Genomic DNA, 15857 nt, shown 5'->3' on the forward strand with positions numbered 1-15857 from the left:
AAAATGCTTTGAAGGAAATATATTTTCTGCTTCATGGGCTGTAGCCAAATTTAAGTAAGAAAGTGCCTAAAGTAGCACATTTTTGTCTCAATTGTCCCACTGGATTGTGCCATATTGCCTTTTTGTAAAAGGGCAGTCTGCAAATAATAACTTTTCAGTTCAGTGCTGGTATGTGAGGAAGAAAGTATCTGAAAGTAAAGAATCCACACCCTGATGAACATTCTTAAGACTTCCAACAAAAACCAAAGCATTCTTTGTCCTCCAGTATTTGCATGGATCATCATAGGGACCCTGGGGTGCTGTTGAGAAGATGAAATGAGCAACCTGTAGGCCAGCCTTTGATCCACCATTCACACACCAGAGCTGGGTGTGCTCGGGTGATGCATTTCCTGAACACTCGCAGGACGTCCCCTCCATGCGGGTCATTTCACATCTGGAGCTGTTACCACCGAGGAGCCCCAACTACCACAAGAAGTACAAAATGAACCAGGCGGGTGGACGAAAGGGCTGGCAGTGGACGACTAACATTTAAAGAGAATCTCACAAACATCAAGCACTTTATACATATTAACGACATTTAGCATATATTAAATGCTTGAGTATGAGGAAATTGTCTTTTTTAAAAAAGATTTTTTCTTTCTTTCTTCTTTCTTCCTTTCTTTCTTTCAGAGAGAGCAGGTGGGGAGGGGCAGAGGGAGAGAATCTCAAGCAGACTCCGTGCTGAGTGCGGAGCCCAACACAGGACTCGATCTCACGACCCTGAGATCAAGACCTGAGCTGAAACCAAGAGTCTGATACTCAACCGACTGAGCCACACAGGCTCAGTCCTCTAAAGACGTAAATGTATTAAAAAAATTTGGAGGGGAACTCGGCATATCAATAACCCTCTTTACCCTGGGAGGAAAGAATCAAGGATGAGTTTCACTTTGTATTTTTGAATTCATGAGAATGTACTGTGAATTAGTTGTATAATTAAAAAGAAGTGAAAGAATTTTTATAAAGGAGAATTGTGTACAAATTATTCACTTAGGTACATGTGAGCCAAGTATTTCATTTGAAAATTTCTCTCACTGATACAGAATCCTAACTATAAACTAGATGAAGTTAACACTATACACAGATCATAATTTTCAAAGAACTTAAAATCCATTTAATACAAAATTGATAGTTTGGAAATTCAAACATTTACTGTACAGTTTAAGTGATGAGTAATCTGATCACCACTGGAATGAATTCCCTGGAGGCTTAATGGAAACAGGGTCCTGGGCTCCTCACCAGAGATCGGCTTCAGTAGCCTCAGAGCAGGACCTCAATGGTCTGAGCTGGGGCCACCGCCCTGGGCAGTTGCCAGGAAAATGTGACATTCAAACAAAAACAGTGAGAGAATACTACAAGAAAAGAAGCAGAACTTAAAAGTATGGTGCAAACATGGAGTGGACAGGGAACAGGGAGATAAGATGAGGATAGAGTAATCCAGAGAGTAGCACTGAACTAGGTGTGAGAAGCAGAATGTGAGGGAGGACTTGGAGGGCAGGCAGGGCTTGGACAGATGAACAGGAGGCAGACGGATAGCAAACCACACATCGTGCGGGACCTTCCCGAGCAGACTGAGCCGCATCACAGGGACACTGTGGGGGCGGCCTAATGAGGCAGGGGCTGCTGGGGCTGAAAACTCGATTTTAGGATGAATGACCTGGGGCCAGTGTGCAGGGTGAACCCCAAGAAGAAGCACTAAAGACACAGGGAGCCCAGGCTGGGAGCTAATGCGCGGTCCGGGAGCACGGTGCTGGGAGGAAGAAATGGAATGAATTCAATCTTCCTTTAATGAACCAGAAAACCTCTGAGAATCTTATGAATAACGGAACAAAAACTATTACTATATATTTTCATAAATATATATGGTACGACCAGAAAACATTCTGGTGAAATGTTGAATAAAGCAGGTTGATCTGTCCTATGCACCTTAGAACACACTTCCATACTCACTGGTGTTCAGGATTGATATACAATGATGTACTTTAAGGTCAATCAGAAATGCCTAAAACTACATTGAACATCTTTATCGAATGAACTAAAAATAGCAGCAGGGCCCAAGGAAGTGAAGTTAGTGACAATGTGGATGAAGAGGTTGTCCGAAAGATTGGTCTGGAGGTTGAGGGTACAGTTTTATAAGCACGTTTTTGAGACTGACATTAAGCCTGGCTCAACAAATATATTTCATTACTCTCATTAAGAAAGACATACAAACACTGCTCACTTTCAAAATTTTATGGATCTCATGTACAAAAAAGCAAAACCATTTTGCATTTTCACTACAAACTATACAAATTATATAAATAAGAGTGTGTATGTTAATCACGACCTCAGTGAAGGGACATCTGAATTTTAAGTCAAAGTCACCAGGTTTACCTCAAGGACAGGGCCCTCCTTGGTGAGACTGAGAGCACAGCAGAAGCACAAATGTCCTTCACTAACCTGTCGGTCACCTTCTCCCTCCAAGTTCTTCTGGTCTCCAGTTTTTAGTTTGACTTGCCCATATTTGGTTCACCATAAAAACGATTATTTGAATTCAAAATTATAAGAGACATCATTAACCTTTCTTAAAATTCATTTCCCACATATTTTGGATTACATTGCCCCTACAAAATTACTCAGTATCACACAAGTTTGAGTGTGGAAGGTTAAAAGTCACACCTGCTATAAAAAAACAAAACAAAAACAAACAACTTTGAGGGGGAGTTACAGAACTAATAAAAATCCACTGTATCAAATGAATTGCAACAGTGTAGCCAATCTCCGCCCCCCCGCCACAGCTGTTGTGATGTCTTCATCGTGCTGGCCAGGAGGACAGGCTAGTCCCCACCATCCACAGAAAGTCTTTAGTTATGGTTTAAGAACAACAGTATATAGAGAAACAGTTTTCTTAACTAAATTTGTTCATACTTATCCTTTAACTTAGAAACTAAATTTACGTAACTCCACTGCCAAAAGATCGAATAAATAAAGATCAAAGCAAAACTCGAACAAGGTCAGCTTTTGTAAAAATAATACTGATAGAAAAGAGATTTCTTCTCAGCTGGAAGTCCAAGGTTAAAAAAAATCAACTAAGCTGAAAAGAATCTGATGAGAACAAATGGGAATTTTCTGAGAAAACAGGAGGAAGACCCCGGCGTGGTGGGACCCACCTGTTCTCAGGCCGCAGTGAGAGGCTCCATGGCAGCTAGGCAGAAGCTTCTAGGCCACCGTGTTCAGCTTGTGGAGTAGACTCCATGTCAACAGAGTTTGGATGCGTATTCTGAGGACGACGTAACAAGAAGACCACGATGACAGGTCAGGAAGCCTGTGACTAATGGGGTGCTAACCGTGGGCCCCAAGCTCTCTGGCTTCACCCTCTTCATATGTACAATAAACAGAGCTGGATTAAATGATTTCTAAGGTCCTTCCCTGCTTTGAAATTCTACTATATTCTGTGGAGCTTTAGATCATTCAAATCACCACCTGGGTATCTGAACACCAAGCCAAGGCACCAGCTGGAAAGCCAGGCACCCTAATCAAAGTTCTAGGCTGAAATACTTCATGTGAATAATTGATGGAAACGATCCTCCACAAGGGAGGGAAGAACTTATGTTTTAAACTGTTTTGAAAAATAACGCTGACTCTTTATGTGAACAGCGAGAGAGATAATATTTTTGAATGGCTAAATAAATGGTTTAATGAAAAAAAGTGCTAAAAAGGGCTTGGTAGGAGGGCTCCCCACAGGTTGGCTTCAGATAAGCGTGCAGACGTGAACCCTGAGGTCAGCAGCACGCTGGAGCAGGCGCATGTCACAGGGAGACTACAGGGACCCCAGACGCTTGAAGGCAGTGGTGTCCCCAAGGCGGCAGACCTGCAAGAGCGCTCAGGCTTTCCAGAACCTCTCACCTGAGTCTCCCACCTACTATTACAGAAAGGCAGCATAAAATCTTCATTTTTTATTTAAAAAATTTACCTTTGGGGCACCTGGGTGGCTCAGTCGGTTAAGTGTCTGCCTTCAGCTCAGGTCACGATCCCAGAGTCCTGGGATAGAGTCCCACATCAGGCTCCTTGCTCTGCAGGGAGCCCACTTCTCCCTCTCCCTCTCCTCCCTGCTTGTACTCTCTCAGTCTCTCCTCGCTCTCAAATAAACAACTAAATAAAATCTTAAAAAAAATAAAAATAAAATAGAAACTTTATTTTTTTAAGATTTTATTTTATTTATTTGAGAGAGACAGAGAGAGCAGAAGCAGGGGGAGGAGCAGAGGGAGAGGGAGAAGCAGACTCCCCACTGAGCAGGGAGCCCGATACAGGACTTGATTCCAGGACCCTGAAATCATGACCTGAAGGTAGCCACTTAACCGACTGAACCACCCAGGTGCCCCGGAACTTTAACTTTCAAAGGAGGAGCAAAGCTTTGAGGGGAGATATATTTTGTTTTAATGTTAGTTTTGTTTTCCAATTATAAAACTAACACATTTTATTTTTTTAAAGCCAGAAAATGCAGGAAATGCAGGAAAAGCCATTATCCACACTCTCACTACAAAGATCTAACCTCTATATTCTTTTCGATCTATTTCCTTTCAATATATTCCCCTTTGTGCCTAAATCTACACATTGAACACACACACAGGGCACACTGGATGTGTAAAGTGTCATCACCTTGGATTATGAGCTTTTCCCAAGTAATTAAAATCTTCTGAAAACATGACATTTCATAGCCATACAGTGTGCCATTGCATTTATCATCATTTATTTAATATACACACAGAGTTGTAATCACAAACTCCACTCTTTTGTGTGTCCACATGCATGTGTGTTCATGTGTGTGCACACGCATCTCTCCTACTCACAAATGAGAGAGAACCTGTTGATGGCTATGAAACATCACAGTTGTGGAAACTTTTTCCTACTTGTGATCTGGTCTGTTTTTAACATGATTTTTGGCCATGCATCTTAAAATTTCCATAGTTGCAATTTTCCTTTGTAATTTCAGGAACTACTTTTACCACTGAAGAGTGACCTTTGACCCAGAGGTCAGTTTTCTTCCCAATTTCCCCTGAATAACCGAGGCCAGCTCTATCACTTTGTGATGCTTTGGCTGTCATCTTCTGCAAAGCCCTGCTTTTGGGGGAAACGAGGGTCTAAACGTTCATTTTCATAAAACATGTGTGACGACAGCGAGCTGATCATGCAGCGCCCCTTGACACCCCCAGACCCACTGGGCACCATCTGTGAGTTGTTCTTGGGGGTTCATCGTCAGTGGCGACAGCAGTGGCTCCTGACCGATGGCCTTCGTAGGCTACACTGGTGGTGAAGAATCTCGCAGCGAGTTGGCGCCTACCCTTAGCCAGATCCAGGGATGCTGGGCTGTGAAACCGCCTCGCACTTCCTCCAGGCTTTTGTCAGAAGCAAATGTTTGGCACATTTGAGAATGGGAGCTGGGCAGAAGTGAGGAGCCCACGGAGTCATCAAGAGGTTTTCCTTTAGTGAGATTTTATGTATACTGAGGTTTGTCTCATCTGTCCTGGTGGATCCATGCATTCATTGCGTTTCACAGAATCCCATGGTTTTCATTATTTTGGCTTCAGGACAGGCAAGAGCTGGGACAGAGTGCACTTAGGAAATCCTACTCCCTTTCGAGAACTAGTGGGTTTACAGTGTTACTGCTGCATCTGTGACTTCACAACGGCTCTGGTGAGTGAGAGAACAGCAGGAATAACTAGAGGACCTCAGTTCTCCAGTGATATGCACATCCTAGATTACAGCCCAGAACTAAGTTCCTGAAGGAGATGCCAAAGCCTTTAGCTCATTCAGAACAGCTTCCTAACAGGACAACGGCATGAGTCCCAAAGGCAGAATTACAGCCACACTCCCGTATGCTTTCCCCAGAGATATTTCTCACAAAGTAAAACTCACATTCCGTTCTAAGTCAACTGAGCACAGTAAGTTGCCCCGAACCTGACATGTCATAGGATGAGGTATTCTGGAAGAAAAGGCTTACATATGGAGACTCTCTCATGTCAGAAATAATAGAAACACCCTCTCTGTTCCTCCTTCCTGGCCCTAAATCTGGCTCTTCCATATGGAAAACTGAAATCTTTTTATAACGTTGGCTTACTTCTATCGTAAGACCTTTGGCAGAGGGGTGGAAAAGATGTGTTACTGTCTCCCCACGGATGGCTCTTTATTTTCTCTGTATTATTAAATCCTTCCTTTGTCATCTCTTCTCCACCCTAGAAACCCCAATTCACTACCTACTTGTTGAGTAAGAAAAGGTAGAAGACGGTTTCTACTCTCAAGCACCACAATGGGAAGATGGGCGGCTGACAGAGACGCCAGTGGGAAAGCAAACCAGGCAAGAATGTGATCGTGTCACAAAAGACTCTACGCTTCAGCTTCCGAATAAAAACACAGCTGTTGACATGTGGTATGCTCTCTTCATATCCAGGAAAACATTTATCTACACACACAGCAAGGGGATGACTCAGGGGGGAGCTGGGAGGAGGACAAAGTCCTGGGGGCAAGCACCCCACGCCTTTCTCCTGCCTCCCACCCTCTCCCACTGCATAACCAGGAACATAAGAACGAATGGAATACTGTCCCTGTGTTCCAAAACGAGGAAAGGACATTTTAGTTTTTCAAACCCCTTACGTCATTCCTATTTCACCCAGCTCATCGGGAAGAGGCACAAAGTGTAAGTGCTCAACTTGATGGATTATCATACACGTGCATGTCCATGTACCTACCACTCAGGTCAGGATACAGGCCCTCCCCAGCAGCCCAGGAGGCTCACCGGTGCCCCCTCCAATCAATCATCATATCCTGCCCCCACAGGTAAACAACATTCAGGCTTCTGTCACCATATGTGAGTTTTGCCTAAAGGACTGCCTTTTTTTAAAGACAGCCAAAGAGAAAAGTTTAAGGACAAACTTAGAATAAAATTCAGGTTAGCTTAACTTAGGAAAATATGTAAAAATGAAGCCCTAGTAACATTTAAATGGGTGGTTCATATATGAGTCTTTACTGGTCCTTTGCCTCTGATGAGCAACACAACTTCATTGATCAAGGCTACTCTTGGTTCAGTTTTCTGTCATTATGCTACTTTTGAATAAGCTATTTAAAAAAATGCATATTGTTCTGTTTCCTTACATTTTAGTTTCTTCACGATCTTGCCCGAGTTGACAATATCTAGTTACAATAAGCTATGCTTACTTGTGTCTAATTAACAAAGGTACATGGGCGTCCGTCTAAGGGTTTCAAAGTGCTCCCTGATACTCTGGCAAATATTCAAAGGAAGTTGTCCTACACGCTACTGTGAATACACATGTCACATGAGAGATATGGGCAGGAAACGGGGATCTGAATTTTGTTTTTAAAGATTTTATTTATTTATTTGAGACAGAGAGAGCACAAGCGGGGGGAGTGGGGCAGAGGGAGAAGCAGACCCCCCGCTGAGCAGGGAGCCCAACTCCCAGGACACCGGGATCAGGACCTGAGCTGAAGGCAGACGCTTCACCGGCTGAGCCCCCAGGTGCCCCCAGGATCTGAAATCTTTTACAGGCAAGAGGGGGAAGGAAAAACACAGGGACAAGGTAGGAGAGACGGAAGAGGGGCTCGGTGAGCAGTGCGAGGGCAACAAGGCCACAACACTGGGGAGAGAGGAAGCACGGGGCTGCGGCTACGGAGAGGAAGCTGTGTACGAAGGGGTCATAAGCGGGGACTGCGAGCCACAGAACTCAGGAGGAGAAAGGAGACGGGTTTGTCGGAAGAGGTCACCGATCTGGGTATCACCAGGAGAGGGGGAGGGTGGAGTCAGCCTGCAGGTCATACAGAGTCCAGGCATGAAGTATAATTACGTATTAGAGATAGCAAGAGTCAACACGTAGAGAACTTTACTACGTGCCAAACACGACGTCCTAAGCACTTGGCATAGTAAACATTTAATTCTGAAAACAATCCTGAAAGGTAGGTGGAGATTTTATAGGTGAGGAACCGAGACACAGACAGGATAAAGAACACCCCAAAATTTCACAGAAGAGGGTGTGAGGGCAGGGTTCAGATCCAGGACTCCCTGCGGCTGGCGGCAAACGCCTCAGCTGTTCTCTCAAGAAGCAGGTGAGCTGTCCGCGTCCAGCGGCTGAGCCTAAGTCCCGCTGGGGGAAACTGGACAGAGAGGCACACAAGGAAGCATGCTCAGGGGTTTGCAATGAGGACGCGCTTCTCCCAGGAGGCAGAGCAGGAGTGCCAGAACCCTTGGGGGGTCAGGGGCAGCCTGACATCTAAAGCAGAGGGTCCCGTCTGGACAGCTCTTCCAAAAAGGGCATATTGCACTTAAAACCTGCGAAATCTACTCCTTACCACTGGCATTTCCAACAACACTGTTGGAGCGCAGTGCGGACATGACACAGACAGCGGGGAAATCGGGCGGACTCTCCCTCCGGTCTGTGCGAGAGGCGTGTGAGGAGCTGCCTCTGCCTCCCGGCCTGGAAATCTTCCTGCAGCCCGAGGCCCATCGTCTGCATGTGATCTGTGACCTCAAGGGCCTGCCGTGCTTCCAACACAGCAGTAACGGACTCCTGAACCTCTGCTGACACTAAGACGCCTCGTTCTCTGATGCCGGAGCCGCACACGCGGGCGAGAGACCAGGACTCACCCCAAGCCCATCTTTGTAAGCCCCTAGTCTCCGAAAGGGCACTTCATCGCTTCATCTAGCAATGGAGATGAGCAACAGCTCTGAATTCCGGGCTATTTAGGATTAAATCAGAGAGCGTGTGTAAAATAGAGCACAAGGTCTGGTATATAGGAAGGGTTCAGTAAAACCACTAATATTGTTATAAATTTGAGACTTTATGCCATTGAAATCCAGTTTCTTGGCTAAAGACACAACCAAGTCCCATCTCATAATTCCAAAGGAATTTTACTCATTCATACATTTACTCAAGCTTATTATTCATTATTTTGGAATACCTTAGAATATTTGTGGTAGTGATGAAGCTTACTGTTAAAATTCTTAGAAAGGTAATTTTGTTATGACATTACGTAAAAGAGATAGTCATGTGATAGCAGAATAAAAATAATTTAAATGTTACATAATCTAAATTGCAATGCTGATGGAAAACTAAATTTTCTCAATTGTGTACATGACCAGACGTATTCAAGGATGCCATTAACACAGAAGCCACTGGTAGCTGACCATATTTCCACACAGAACCTGCATCTCCAGATGAGAGAAGGGGAGACACGGCTCCTAACGACCGTCTCATCACTTCCCTTCTTCACACCTTGGTGCACACATGAAATGCACGTGAGTGTGCTCTAAGTTTTACAGACTTGATTCACAATGACAGAGAACTGCTTTTCTTTTAAATCATGATTTTTAAGCAGAATGTCTTAGGTTGGTTATTTTAACTAATGAAAAATAAGATATTTAACTTGCAAATTACGTGACACTAAAATCCTATTTCAAACCATGTTGAATTTACATCCAAGATACATCTAGACTCCTGATTATGACCATTTCTATCTTCAGTAATCAATGTCTACACTTTTAACATACAAGTTTTATATTCTCTTTATGACTGATAGGAAACTCTATGGGAGAAAATAAAGCATACTTTCCGAAATGACCGAACTGCTAAGATGTCTGGTTATGGGCAATCCTGCTGCTGAATCTCCTTTGCTGTCTTTCACTTCTACCCACTTGGAAACCCAGGTGAGCATCCAGTGGCTACTGATCAAGTGAGAAAATACCAGCTCCAGTTGAGCTGTGATTTGCAGTTTTCCCCCTGGAGACATTAAGAATTTTGCAGAGATGTAATGAAAGATTCAGCAGACACAATGACAGGAACATGCATTTTGAACGTATTTAAGGATCCCTGAGCCAATTTAATCGAAACTGGCAGAAGAGGAATAAGCTGACACTGAAGGACATCTGTCCAGTGGGGACACGGAGCGAAGAGCGAGAACAGTGGCCCCCACTAGTAACCGAGCCTGGGGACCTGTGGAGGCATCTCTATGTGATGTTCCAAAAGGGAAGTATGTTTGTGCATGATATACATGATTCCCTGTCTGTCCCACTGAGACTCAAAGCCCCATACACTGAACAAATCCCACTTCCATGGAACAGCCTGGTTCCAGTTTCAGTTAAAAAGAAATGTCTTATCAGTAGAGCCTGGTCCTAAGCAGCAAGCAAGACATGATGCTATTTTTTCCCCAGCGATTTCAGTAAACAAGAAAGGAATTGTGTTATACAAAACTGGGGACGATGAGGAAGTATGTCTCTTCCTCTTCTATTATTAATTATCTCCTCTTTAGAGACCACTAGCTAAAAGGCAGCTCTTCGGCTGCTTGCTGAAAGGTGAGGGAAGCAGGTCATGGGAACTTCATTTTCAAACACATTTTGTCTCTGCCACTTAGAAGGGGGAAAGAGGACAGGCAGTCACTAAAGGTCAAAATACCACGTGGCTCTGGTCCCACGCAGGGCACACCCCAAAAGAGGAACCCAAGAGTGCCTTATGTGTTAATAAGGAAACTATTAAAAGACATTCCAACACTGAAAAGCACAATCGGTTCATTAAAAATAGTTTTAAATGGCTGAGAAGTAGCTTTGGTTAAGAGAAAACATTCTTCCTCAGCCCGTGAAGTTACATCTGCACGGGTTAGCTGGAAGTTATAAAGCAAACAGCCCCATGCATTACAGTTAAAGTAACACTAAATTATAAAGCACTTGCCCTTAAATGTGAGCCTTCCCACGCAAGACTTTGCTGGGGGCCCCGCACCAAACATGCTAAATAAGAGGACAGCATATACTTTTCTTACTAAGATGTGAATGTTACTCACTAATAAGAGACCCAAGAAAAGCTCACAGAAAGCCAGTAAAATCTTATTAAACTTAACTAACTTAAGAGCATGGAATGCTGGAATGAAGTCTAAAATCCTCAAGCCAAAATACTCACCAGACACAAATGCTGCTCAAGTAGAATGTTCTTTGGGACAAGAGGATGAGGGTAAGAAAGTAAAATAAAAAAAATCAGTACAATGTGGAGCTCAAGGTGGGGTTTAACTCTGCGTGCGAGGGGGACATTTTAACAATCGGATAATACATTTCAATGCATGTCTGCTAGGGATTGCTTTACAATGAAGTAGTTTTATTTTCTGGCGGTCAATACGGTGGCCAATGGCTGACAACTAAAAACTCCTAGGCTAATACCTAAAAAATAAAGCCCCAGAATATTTAGTGTTGGCTGGGATCCCAAAAATTCTAAGTCTCAATTATCTGTAAGTGGAAACAAAGACCCAGGCCATCATTAATCAGACTTCTATTTAAACTGCTGAATGGCAGGAAGAAAATCTGTTATAGTCATCTCACTGCCTGAGATCTGTCACCCTGTTCCTGTCCAGGGTTACAGACTTTCCCCTGAACTACCACCCTTCCTTCCTCCAGCAAACACACTCCCTCCCTGACTCCAATGCCAGGTCAAGGAGTTGGGGGAAACCGTGCAGGATCCCTGAGCCAGGGCCAAGAGGCATAATGAAAGCAGTGTCTCAGGAAGGGGAGGTGGGCAGGCCCAGGTGACCACAGACACACAAATACGGTCTGAAGGAATGAATGTGCTAACTGTCCATCCTTACTTCTTACTAGACACACAGAATGGTGCTTAGAAGCAGTAAATTGCTCACATTCCTAGGAAAGCATCATGCTTGAATCTCAAGCTACTTGGTAACGATCAGAGCCCCGGATTGTTCAAACCACCTAACTCACAAATCTACATAGAAAAAGGTATCACATCTGGTCCTGCACCTTCTTATTTGAGTCTGCTTTCTAAATCCATAAAATACATATGAACAAAGAAAAGCCCAAACTCTTATTCAGGAATTTATGGTTCATCCACCAGCTTTATAAAGTCACTCTTACGAGACCTGCAAATATTCTGGAGGTGGCTGGAGCCGAGCAAACAGAAAGGTTATTCCTGGCCAACTTCCCGGAGCAAAGGCTCCTGGCCCCGTGTGACTTTCTCAAAGGGGCTCCAGAATCAGGTATGAAGGCAGCTTGGGAACTGTATGAGGCCCGGGTTTCTACATGTCCTCCCTCTGCTCTTCACGAATGAGTCTGCGATTTTTTAAAAAAGATTTATTCATTTGAGAGAGAGAGAGGAAGAGAGAGAGAAGAGAGAGCACGCGTGGGGTGGGGGGGAGGAGGGCAAAGGGAGAGAGAGAATCTCAAGCCGCCTGTGCACTGAGCATGGAGCCCGATGAAGGGCTTGATCTCAGGATCCTGAGACCATGACCTGAGCCCAAACCAAGAGTCAGACACTTAGCCGACTGAGCCACCCAGGTGCCCCCATTTTTTTAAAAGTCAGAAACCAATGCATTTGCAGGGAGATTTAAAGAACAGAAGGAGGCATCCCCCCAAGTAGACTCAAACAACAGTAATAAGAGTGTTTTTAGGGAAACAGAACCTGTGGAGTCTTCCTCCACTATTTGGGAAAATATCTTACTACATTAGACCAATAGTTCCTGATTTCCATTATCAAATTATCACATCATACAAATAAGCTCTGCACAAGGACGTGATGGATGCTCAATTATTTAATAGCCTGTTAAACAATTAATTTGAGTGTTTACTAAATGCCAGGCACCGTGCTAGGCCCTGGAGACACACAGGAGTACCAAAACCTGGTTCGGCAGGCCCAGGGAAAGGTCAGTGAATCAAAGGTATGAGAATTATACAGCTGCTGTGTGTAAGTCCTTAGTAAGTTCTTTATGATGCTCACACAACAATGGGCATGTGCTGCTCGGGCGCGGGGAGGCAGTCTCCTTGGACCACTGCAGCATGCTGTGCTTCCGGGATCCCATGAAAGGAACACACCCCGCACAACGTGCTGTCACCCCTTCTCTGGGTCTTTTTCCAGACAAAGGAGACCACATGCCACGCCCCCGCCATGCCCCCACTCCCCGCCCCTCCAGACCTCCTGCTCCTGCAGGGCAGGCTGCAGGCCCTGTACGTTTAGGCAAGGCCCCCTGAATCCCTCTCTGGGACTCACATGACACTCTAGAATATCTCTGTGCTCAGACAGCACCTATGTTTGTCTTCATCATCTCTACCCTCTGAGATCATCATAGTGCCTGATGCCAGTGACTGGTCTAACTTCATGAGGTTTCCTTAAAAAGTTTAAACTCTGTGAGTTTTTCATTACATAAGATATTCCAAGAATTACTGTTTTTGTGATCACTCAACAAATATTTACTGAGTTCCAGGGCAAATATTTACTAGGTATGCCCCAGGTGTAGTTCATACCCAAAATACCAACCCCCTGGTTAGATATCTGATTTGTGCTTAAAAAAAAAAAGAGATGCGTTTTTATGGAGTCAATTTGCTGAAAAGAATACAAAATAGTATAGCAATCAAAATTCTCCTAATAAACATTAAGTTATATAAAGTCTTTTAAGTGACAGCTAGCCAAGCACTTAAGTTTGGAAATAGGATGCCCTCAGCAAGCAACTGGGGTCTTCCTGAAGAGATGTACCTGATCCTTTCATTAGGGTTTACTGTTGGTTGAACTTCTTACCTTTCTTTAAACTTTTTTTTAGCCAAAAGAAAAGGAGAAAATTTGAACCATTTCTTTTTTTTTCTCTTCAGTCTCTAGTATCTGCTAAACAACGCTCACTGACACGGAAAGGAGGTGAAGAAAACATGGTTGCCTCACTCCAAAATGTCGTATTCACTAATTAATTTTCAAATAAAGAGGGCATTGTTTGCTGACATTTACTATGAAAGTAAAGGATGAACAAGGTCCAAAGTCTGAAATGTGCGTTCCACGGCACCCTCCGAAATCTGTTCCCTTATGCACAATAGTCTCTAAGACAAGTCTCACCCCATCAGACTGCCAAACGGACTGACTTTGGCAAGCAAGCTCGGAACATTTTAGATTCTACAAACATCACCCTGTTTTAAAAGTAAATTTTGACTACTTTAAGGAATTTAAAAATAAACCTCGCTTTCAATGAAATCAAGATTAAATCTTACCAGACTTCTAAAATTAACCATGCAATCAGACCATATATTAGCATTAGTACAGCGGCTCGGGTCTCTGGGGCGGGAGAGGCCCGCTTCTTCTCAACAACCCTCTCCTCGTCCAGACGGTGAGTCCGTGACCATCTGCTACACTTGCTCTTCAGGGGGTCGGTGGGATAAGAGTGAAAAGCAATACATCACGTACCTATTTCCGCCAGGGTTCAACCACAGCCTGACTCCTGAAACAAGACTAACGGAGTGAAAAACAGAAGCAAGGAGAAAGAGAAAAAACAGAAAGGAACACAACCAGAAGAGGAACAGTTCCTCCTGTCTTTACAGAGACAGAAACAAAGGCTGAGAGAGATGAACTCCTGCCAGAGACACAAAGCCAGCGAACAGCAGTGCCAGGACTCACACGGGCGTGTGCACGCCAAGCCGCGTGCACACCCCTCACCTGGCATGGGGAGCAAGGGAGAGAGGGCTGGAAAAGAGAAACACAAGCCATAAAGTAGCACCAGTGGTGCCTCCAAGTAGGGCTGTCTCCCTACCCCCAGAAAAACTGTCTGACGTTGTACTGTATACCCGCTGGCTACAAATTAAATACACCAGCACTTTTGCCTTCAGACTCATCTAAATAACGTGGCAGGTTGTGGGATGGAACTGGGGCCTCTAGAGGATACTGACCCACTACAATTTTTTATAGTCTGGGGCTTTACTCCTTTAGATTTTTGAAGAAAAGGGTTTTTATCTTTTGACATTTCTTTGTGATACAGTAAACAAAATACAAGCAATCAAACCCCAATTAACCAGAATCATGTGGACAAAAAAGGGTATTATTCACTGTCAAATATTGTTGCTACCCTACATCACTGGGGCTCCATTTGCTGCCACAGAGGTCGGAAGGGACCTCAGTTGCTCTAAGAGAAAAGAGAGACGGCCTTGCCCAGGAAAACTGGTAGAATGGGAAATGCCAGAAACTGCTGGAATGGGAATGTCCAGTATGTGAGCCCCTGGCACAGGGGACTCTGGAGCACGCGAACGGTGCCCAGTAGGACTTAGAACTGAATTCTGCAGTTTACTGGGCCCTGTGAAGAGTGCCCGTCTAAAGCACATAGTATGACCATCCCTTCCTGCAACACGCCTGCTCAGCAGTCCTACAATCTGTATCAGCAGGATTAGATTATGTCGCTATTAGTAATCTTCCGTTGTAAAAGAAGAAAACAGGAGGAAAGAATTTATACAACTATGATCTGGTTGTCTTTCTGAATTAATACATGGACGAAGAACACTGATGTTTAACTTCTGTACCTCAGACAACACAGTGGACGACCTACCTAGAGTCTGCCCAGGCCGAGACCCAGCTCTCGCCCTGTCCATATCACCTCTGCACCTCTGAAGGTAAGGACCATGCAGTTTTTACCTCTGTTTTCAGCACCTGACACCATGTATGCAAGTACTCATTGAATACTTGCTGAATAAGTGAATAACTAACTTTGAATTTGTCCACTCATCGTTTCAGCATCTTAGAAAAGCCATGTGGTTTGAGTCTAGTGATTGGGGCAAATCAGACACTGGGATCTGTGTCAATGCCAGGCTCATGCCACAATGCTAATGATGTGTTCAACGTGATTTCTGTTTCAAATTTCCCAGCTAAATAGTAATAACTCCATCGCCAGGGCTCAGGAAAGGGGAAAAGTGTGGATCACTGCAGAGCACGTGCATCATAGGAAGACAGTTTGGAAAACAATGCTCAGAGCTGCCATCTGGCCCCTGGGTGTTATGATATACTGTATACAAAGAAACCAGATTTCAGGAGGTAGATTCTCTC

At 44.2% G+C, this 15857-nt stretch overlaps 1 protein-coding gene across 11 annotated transcripts in view; it reads right to left on the reverse strand.

The window, feature by feature from the left end:
• Positions 1-15857, reverse strand: part of DISP1 (dispatched RND transporter family member 1) — a 176368-nt gene that overhangs the window by 24143 nt on the left and 136368 nt on the right. The window contains exon 1 of one of the 11 annotated variants that reach the window (XM_064594525.1): positions 3186-3920. The exons of the other annotated variants lie outside the window; for them this stretch is intronic. The gene's annotated coding sequence lies outside the window, so the exon portion shown is untranslated. Of the gene's footprint in view, positions 1-3185; positions 3921-15857 lie in introns of those variants that run through there. 11 annotated transcript variants of the gene reach the window in all.

This window comes from Mirounga angustirostris, unplaced genomic scaffold (genome assembly GCF_029215605.1).
Source record: "Mirounga angustirostris isolate CCGP_5_RB_7025 unplaced genomic scaffold, mMirAng1.0.hap1 SCAF_6, whole genome shotgun sequence".
Classification (NCBI taxonomy): domain Eukaryota; kingdom Metazoa; phylum Chordata; class Mammalia; order Carnivora; family Phocidae; genus Mirounga; species Mirounga angustirostris.